This window comes from Triturus cristatus, chromosome 7, assembly GCF_964204655.1.
Source record: "Triturus cristatus chromosome 7, aTriCri1.1, whole genome shotgun sequence".
Lineage (NCBI taxonomy): Eukaryota > Metazoa > Chordata > Amphibia > Caudata > Salamandridae > Triturus > Triturus cristatus.
In genome coordinates, this window is record NC_140590.1 from 1,288,853,154 (window position 1) to 1,288,859,837 (window position 6,684).

Genomic DNA, 6,684 nt, shown 5'->3' on the forward strand with positions numbered 1-6,684 from the left:
AGAGACTTTTTCTCCATCTGCTTTAGTTGAAGTATAAGTGGGTCGCTCCCAGTCCTTACTTCTTTGGTCCTTTGGTCCTTTGGTTCTTAGTTTTTGGTTCTTGGTTCTTAGTATTGGTCCTTAGTTTTATTTGAAGATTGCAATTTTCAAAAACCGAGGGTCTCGTACATTTGCGAGTGTATCGATAGAGATAGCCCCTTGAAGTTTGAAGCTCGGTTAGTGAGCGAAGATGCCTAATCGTAGCAAATTTGGTACTTGGTTTTGTTTTGGTTGCAACAGGGATTCCCGATTGGAGGATTCATGTCTGATACCTCCAATTGGAACTCCAACTTATGAGCTCTATTTTAAACACGGCGTGGGCCCCATTACGTTTAATAAAGTATGGGTCCGCTATTCTTGGAAATAAAGGTCTGTGAGGCTGTTTTTGCAGTTTTTTGGAACACTATTGAGAAAAGTTTTCTTTTCTCTTGTAAATATGACTTACAACTAGTATCTGCAAACGGTTCTGTGAGTAAATTGCGACGGCGCTATTTATGAAAAATGGCTAAAAGCGCGCTGTATTATGTGTCCTGAGTGTTTGACCCCTTTCTGTTTATGTCTGAAATGAGCTCACTGTGTGTTTGTGGGTCTTCTTGATGTTTTCAGTCTGTTAAGTAAAATGTTGGTTAATTAATATTAAGTAGAAACTTAGAAAAAATCCAGAAATGAACCATGTGATGTGCTAAAATAGCTATATGTTGCTCTTTAATTTATAGAATGAGCAATTGTGCACATATACAAAACTGCCGTTAAATGCTTAAAGGATAAAATTAGAAAACACATTCAATAGATATAAATAAGGCCCCAAAAACTAAATTATCTATTTTTGCAAAAATAAATAAATTTACAGCATTTTCCTTAGATGCAGTGTATTAGATGTTCACAGGCAAACTTTTCAGCTGCAGTATATTTGATAGGAATGTTCATTCAGCCAGCACTTTCCCAGTTAAACACGGGCGGAATTTTGCAGTGGCGCAAAAATGTGACGCGTTTCAAGTTAGGCTTATGCGCTTAGGCTTGTGAGTTAATGTGTCCAAAATGATAGGCAAGGGATGCAGCTTGCTTTTATATGTGGAATTATCACAAAAACGAATAATTGGTTTTTTTAGAAGAAAATTATTTTTTTTAAAGAAAAATATTAATCATGGAAAAATTATTTTAAAAAATATGTGCTTTTCAAAATCATTTTTTAATATTTATAAAGCTTAATACCTATACTATGACCTCCTAGCGTTAAAATTTAATTTAAGTTATGTTGCACCGCTAAAATGACATTTGTATGTGCAATTTTCCCTTGGCGCAGGAGCAAACAAGCTCATTTCTATAAAGTATAAGTTCATATTTTCAATGGCTGACTCATGGGTTGTGTAATAGACATTCTGGTAATGCATATTATGCAAGAAAATTGTAGGATATTCATTTTTTAATGCCTAAAATATCAAAGTCGATTTTGGGCAAAAGCACTGTTTAAACTGCATTTTCTTTCATTCAGAGTAGCTTTTAAAGTGTCTCAGGCTTTAGTAAATGCATACATTTAGGTATAATACAAATTTGCAGGATTGTTCCCATTTGGGGTTTGTTTTTTGTTTTTTTAATGGCCCAGTGAGATCCATTTAAGGTTGATGAAATAAGTACCATTGCAACAAGCATTTATTCTAAAAACTGGTATGTGTGTTATTAGGTTTTGTGAATTATTCACAGTAAATGTAGTTTAATAAACTGGGAGTAGAGATAATTTTTAGCGCCTAAAAAGGAGAAATTATTTTTCAAAATAGAGTGAATTATTGCAGGTTAGGAGGAATTAGGAAGGCCTACTGTCTTTGACATATTCAGAGTGGCAGAAGCTGGGAGCTGCAGAGGCTGGCTCAAGCCGCGCTGAGATGCTATCTTTTGTTTCCCTGTAAACAATGGAGAAGGCTGTCATGTTGACATTTGTGACCTTTTAAATTAGGGCCTTGTCTCTGTGGAATGCAGAATGACCTTGCTAAACGGGCCTCTAAAGGTGGGGTTTCTGGTTTCTCCATAAGAACAATACAATTAAAGAACTTAATTCCAAAGGGAAAATATAAAAAAAAAGGGTTTCTTCGAAAGTCGCAACGTCATGTTAAATGCTCTGCAGAACTGATACATTTGTGTCTCCGCTCTAAAAAAATAAAATGATGCCTGCTAGTTGCTTTTATTTGACAGAAAACGAAGTGTTGCATTAAGTCTTAGACAGAAAATAAGATGCAGCCCTTTTCTAAAATTTTGAAGGCTACATGCCTAAGTGAGAACGATTTGCCAATTAAGAATTATTTTTCACAGTGGAAATTGTAGGTGCCAAATTCATATGGAGTGTCAGTGTAACAATTTTTACTTTTAGAAAGGTAAAACTACGGTGGCTTGATGTTGCGAGGTGACTGACAAGAGGGTAACAGTTAAGTAATGGAAATTTATTTTTGTGTATTTGGTCCTATCATGAATTGTTCTTGCTGGTCCTGTATGTTAGAAGAGAAACAGTAAAGTTATATTTGACAGCAGATTTCCATTGCCTGGTGATCTACTGTCAAAAGGAGGATAAGGATTTTAAACCTGACAAATTAAACAGGCCCAAATATTGGGTTTTGGGCTGCAGGTTTACAGTGCATAAACTACATGACATGGTGTTGTGTGTCACCGCTTATTCACATATGCTATTGTTTTGTCTATGCTTCTTGTGCTTGATATACAGCGAGTATATCTGATGGCTTGACATGTGCATTTTTTTTATTTGTGCATTTTTTTATATTTTGTATGTTTTTGTTTTTTTGTTGCTGCTTTTGATATAATTACAAGTTTACCTGCGTTGTGGAGGGATATACATGACGATGTGTATCGCTACACTACAGTTGGGTTGATTTGCTAAATTTCACAAATATGATATTTTCATTTTTGTGAACACGACACAGACAACACTTCACCAGTGTATGTCAAATTTGGCTATAAATAGTATTCAAAAAAATAAAAGAGATATACAGGATCAAAATGTGTCACTTGCTCCCTCTTCCCTTAAAGGAACAGGCAGCCCTAAAATTATGTATCCTGATTGGACGTAAGGATTAAATTATAGATCTGTGACTCTTGTACATGGTGACCTAATTTCTATATTACATTACTCAGTTTTGTTCTGCTTCCTAAGTAGTGTATGGCTTTGTACCATAAAGGAAACCAGGTTTCATTTTTCCCTGAAGAAGGAACTGGAACATTACCTAGGATTATCGTATATGGTGTAGTCGCCAGCGGTAGAGTTAAAATTTGTGTAACTTTGGCCTTTTGTGTATCACCCGTACTCTTGGTGTTGTGTCACATGCCTGACTATCACCCAAGTAAATTCTTGTTCTTCCTATAGATTTTTTTTTTCTTTTGTTGCTTCTCCCCTGACCGATGTCGCATCATGCTTAGTTATTGGGGATTTTAGTTGTGTCCTAGTTCCAATTCCCTTTTCCGTATTCCTTTCACCAGTCAGCCCATTTATTATTGTAGGTGTATTGTTCAGGTACACACTTCCAAACTGCAGTGATGCACCAGGGACCCCCATATTATATATAATTCCCTTTTGTATGACCAGACTGGTTTTCAAGAATTTTCCTTAGGCCTGCTTCAATGTTTTCCAGCCTGACTGTCAGGGTAGCGATAGACTGGTTAACTGACTCAATATTATAATAAGACAAGTTTTCCATCTCAATAGGAGATATCTTATGTTTACCTTTTTGAACATGACAAATTATCAATGTCTATTTTAATTTGGTTTTCAGTTCCCTTCTGTTCCTGCTGCCTTAATTTCTGGTGGGATCAGATGTGTTCTAATCATGCAAATATCAGGACCCTCTAGTTCTTGTCTTTTGTTTGCATATTTGACTATTAGCCTGTGTATTGCATAGTGCACCTGATGTGAAAGTTTTCTACATGTCCCTGATAATCTGTATCATGTGATTTCTCTATTGAGATGTTCTAAGATAAGGAGGAACACCTAGACTTAATCATTGAGGAAAATATGTGTTTACCCCATTACACAATGCCACTGTGTGAGGAAATCCATTCAGATAGAATTCTCATGTAGCTATAAATGGCAGAGAATAATGGAGAGAACCCAATTGAAGATGCTAGAGACCCTGTTTTGCCCTTCTGCCTTTGTCTTTGTATTCTATTCCCATGGTGTATGGCCACTCCTTTGAAGATCGCAGGCCACCTGTTTGCAGTCCCCTTGTTATACAATGAACTGTTTAAAGCATCGCACTTGCTTCATCAGAAGGCGTTCAACATCAGAAAAAGAAGGAGGAGCTGGTTTTGCCACAGAACCAGAATTTCAGTGCAAAAGAGCGCCTGTCATGTGCTGGTAACCTCTGACAGTGTGCAGTCCCTTGAGCCCCTTGGCCTGAGTTTTTGGACACCCCCCCCCCTTTTTCTTTTGCTCCAATGGAAGTACAGTGCACCGGCGGATCCAAGATTGACAAAAGCCACTACATTCTGGTGCCCATGAAAGAGCAGCCTGAGCGTCCTCTGACACTGAATGATGAGTGTTGGAGCCTGAGAATGGTCCCGGGTCTGCACGAGATAACCTGTGCCCTTGATCAATGGAGAGCACACTACCTGTAGTGCCTGCCGCAAAGGAGAGATACTGGTGCACTGCCTTGAGACATTGAGACTTTTGAATGAGCTATGAGTGTTTGCCAGGAGGGCACTCCAACCGATCATGAAAGGCTTGAATGAAGAGGCCCATGCGGAAGAAAACAACAAAAGAAGATTTGATGGACAATAGAAGCCTGCCAGAGAGGCTTTTTGAACGGACTCTGGGCATAGTTGGTTTCACAAGAGGTTTCCGTGTGATTGTATAGACTAGGTGTTAGAAGACTGATTGTTTTGCTGGCACTGTTTTAAAGTACTATTCTGTTTAGTAAAAGCAGAATAAAGTCCATTTTCTGTGGAAGAGTACCCCCTTTTCACCTCAGAGCCTTGATCAGGGTCACCACTGTTTCACCTGAACATACAAAAATTACTGAAATGCATAGGAGCCCTAAAAATGTTACTAGATAATTTTAGGATTTGCTTTTTGCTTAGGGTTGTGAAAAATTATTATTTCATTTGTAATAGTGGTCACTACTTTCTCCCGTTGTTTATATGTTCTTAATAACGTGTTTTCTAGTGTCTTTTTAAACATGACGCTGTCATTTATGGGTGGGATTGTTTTTCTCTACTCAATTGACTTCTGCACCCACTTCCCAACCTATGTCTTTTCCTACTACTGCTTCTTTGCACTCTTTTCACCCTTTTCCTGAACATGAGCAGGTTAGAAGATCAGAATTCGTAAGCAATTCTTTTGTACAGCTTCTGCATCAACACCAGTTAGTAGTGAACATCACTAATTGTTGGGTGTGTGATCTTATGCCACCTACTACAGATAGAGGTATTCCTTATTTTGTCCTGCCATATGTGGCCTTTTGTGCTACTTCATGTTCGAGGAGACCTGTCCAGAGAGAGTTACCAAGTACTAGGATTTTGCTCCAGCAACATCTTGATGATCTGGTGAATATAGACCTGGATTCAGATTGACGTGAATTTAGGTTATTGGGTCTGTGGTCCTGAAAATTCTGGACCTGTATTATAAACATCGTCGTATCATGACGATTTTGGTATCAGCGAACCGCGAATGATGAGTGCGGTATGCATGAGTGTTTTCGTCATGTTACACCGATGGATTCACTGTGTATTTGAAGATTTCGTTCTGAATCATGGGTTCCATTTTGTGCATAGCAGCCATTTTGTGGTTGCCCTCACATAGGCTGATGACTTTAGCTGACTTTTGAATGACCTGAGTGAACTGACCCTGTTGCCTGAAGCTGACCTCGTTGAGCCAGTTCCTTGTTAGGCAGCTGGTCAGATAGAGATCAAAGAACAGGAGATTGTAAAGTTTGGTATGCACATACAACCCCCTTATCCTACCTCTCATCTGTTTCTGTTCTTGTTTTTATGGTCTATTTACGATGGGGAGGTGACCATTTTTATTATGGGTTTGTCCAGCTTGTCTAAAGAAGAATGTTGGTTTTGTCCGGTCTTTTTACCTTTGTCAACTGTAACCTTTATGAAACCCTGTAATTATAATGTTTTGCTCATATCCTGCTAAAACCCCAAAGGCTACTGACCTGTTGCCTCTCTAGCTTTTTCATTTGTTTAGGAATGTGACTGGTACAACTCCCTTGCATGCCTAGGGCATAATAAATGGTATAAAAGGTCTGAGCTAAGAACATTCTGGAGACTGCCTCTTTCAGTTGCTATAAGTCAGCTTCTGGGAGACGTAGTCTCACTCATTTGAGTTTAATAAAGATGTATTTTCATAAGTCAGCTTCTTTGCCAAGTTCTTTGTTATATTACCCTGAGAATTAAAATTTTGAAATACCACACTAGCTCTGATCTTAGAGCCAGTGCACGAGCCGAGCCGTGATAATATTTGCTGGGCAAATCTTTAAACAAACATCACATAAAATATGAAAAGGTCCCTTCAAAATTCAAAAAAGTGTATTTCTTTAACTTATGGATGCTTTGATTGTTATATGTAACATTATAGCACTGCACTAAATACTTATTAAAAGTGAACAAAAAGGCTAGAGAGTTGCCATGTAAACTCTGTAC

General features: G+C 38.0%; 1 long non-coding RNA gene across 1 annotated transcript in view; it reads left to right on the plus strand.

Annotated features, from left to right (window-relative positions):
- LOC146811906 (uncharacterized) overlaps positions 1-6,395 on the plus strand; it is a 137,288-nt gene extending 130,893 nt beyond the window's left edge. Inside the window, exon 6 of the long non-coding RNA XR_014966798.1 lies at positions 3,813-6,395. This is a non-coding gene — a long non-coding RNA (uncharacterized LOC146811906). The remainder of the gene's footprint in view (positions 1-3,812) is intronic.
- The last annotated feature ends 289 nt before the right edge of the window (positions 6,396-6,684 follow it).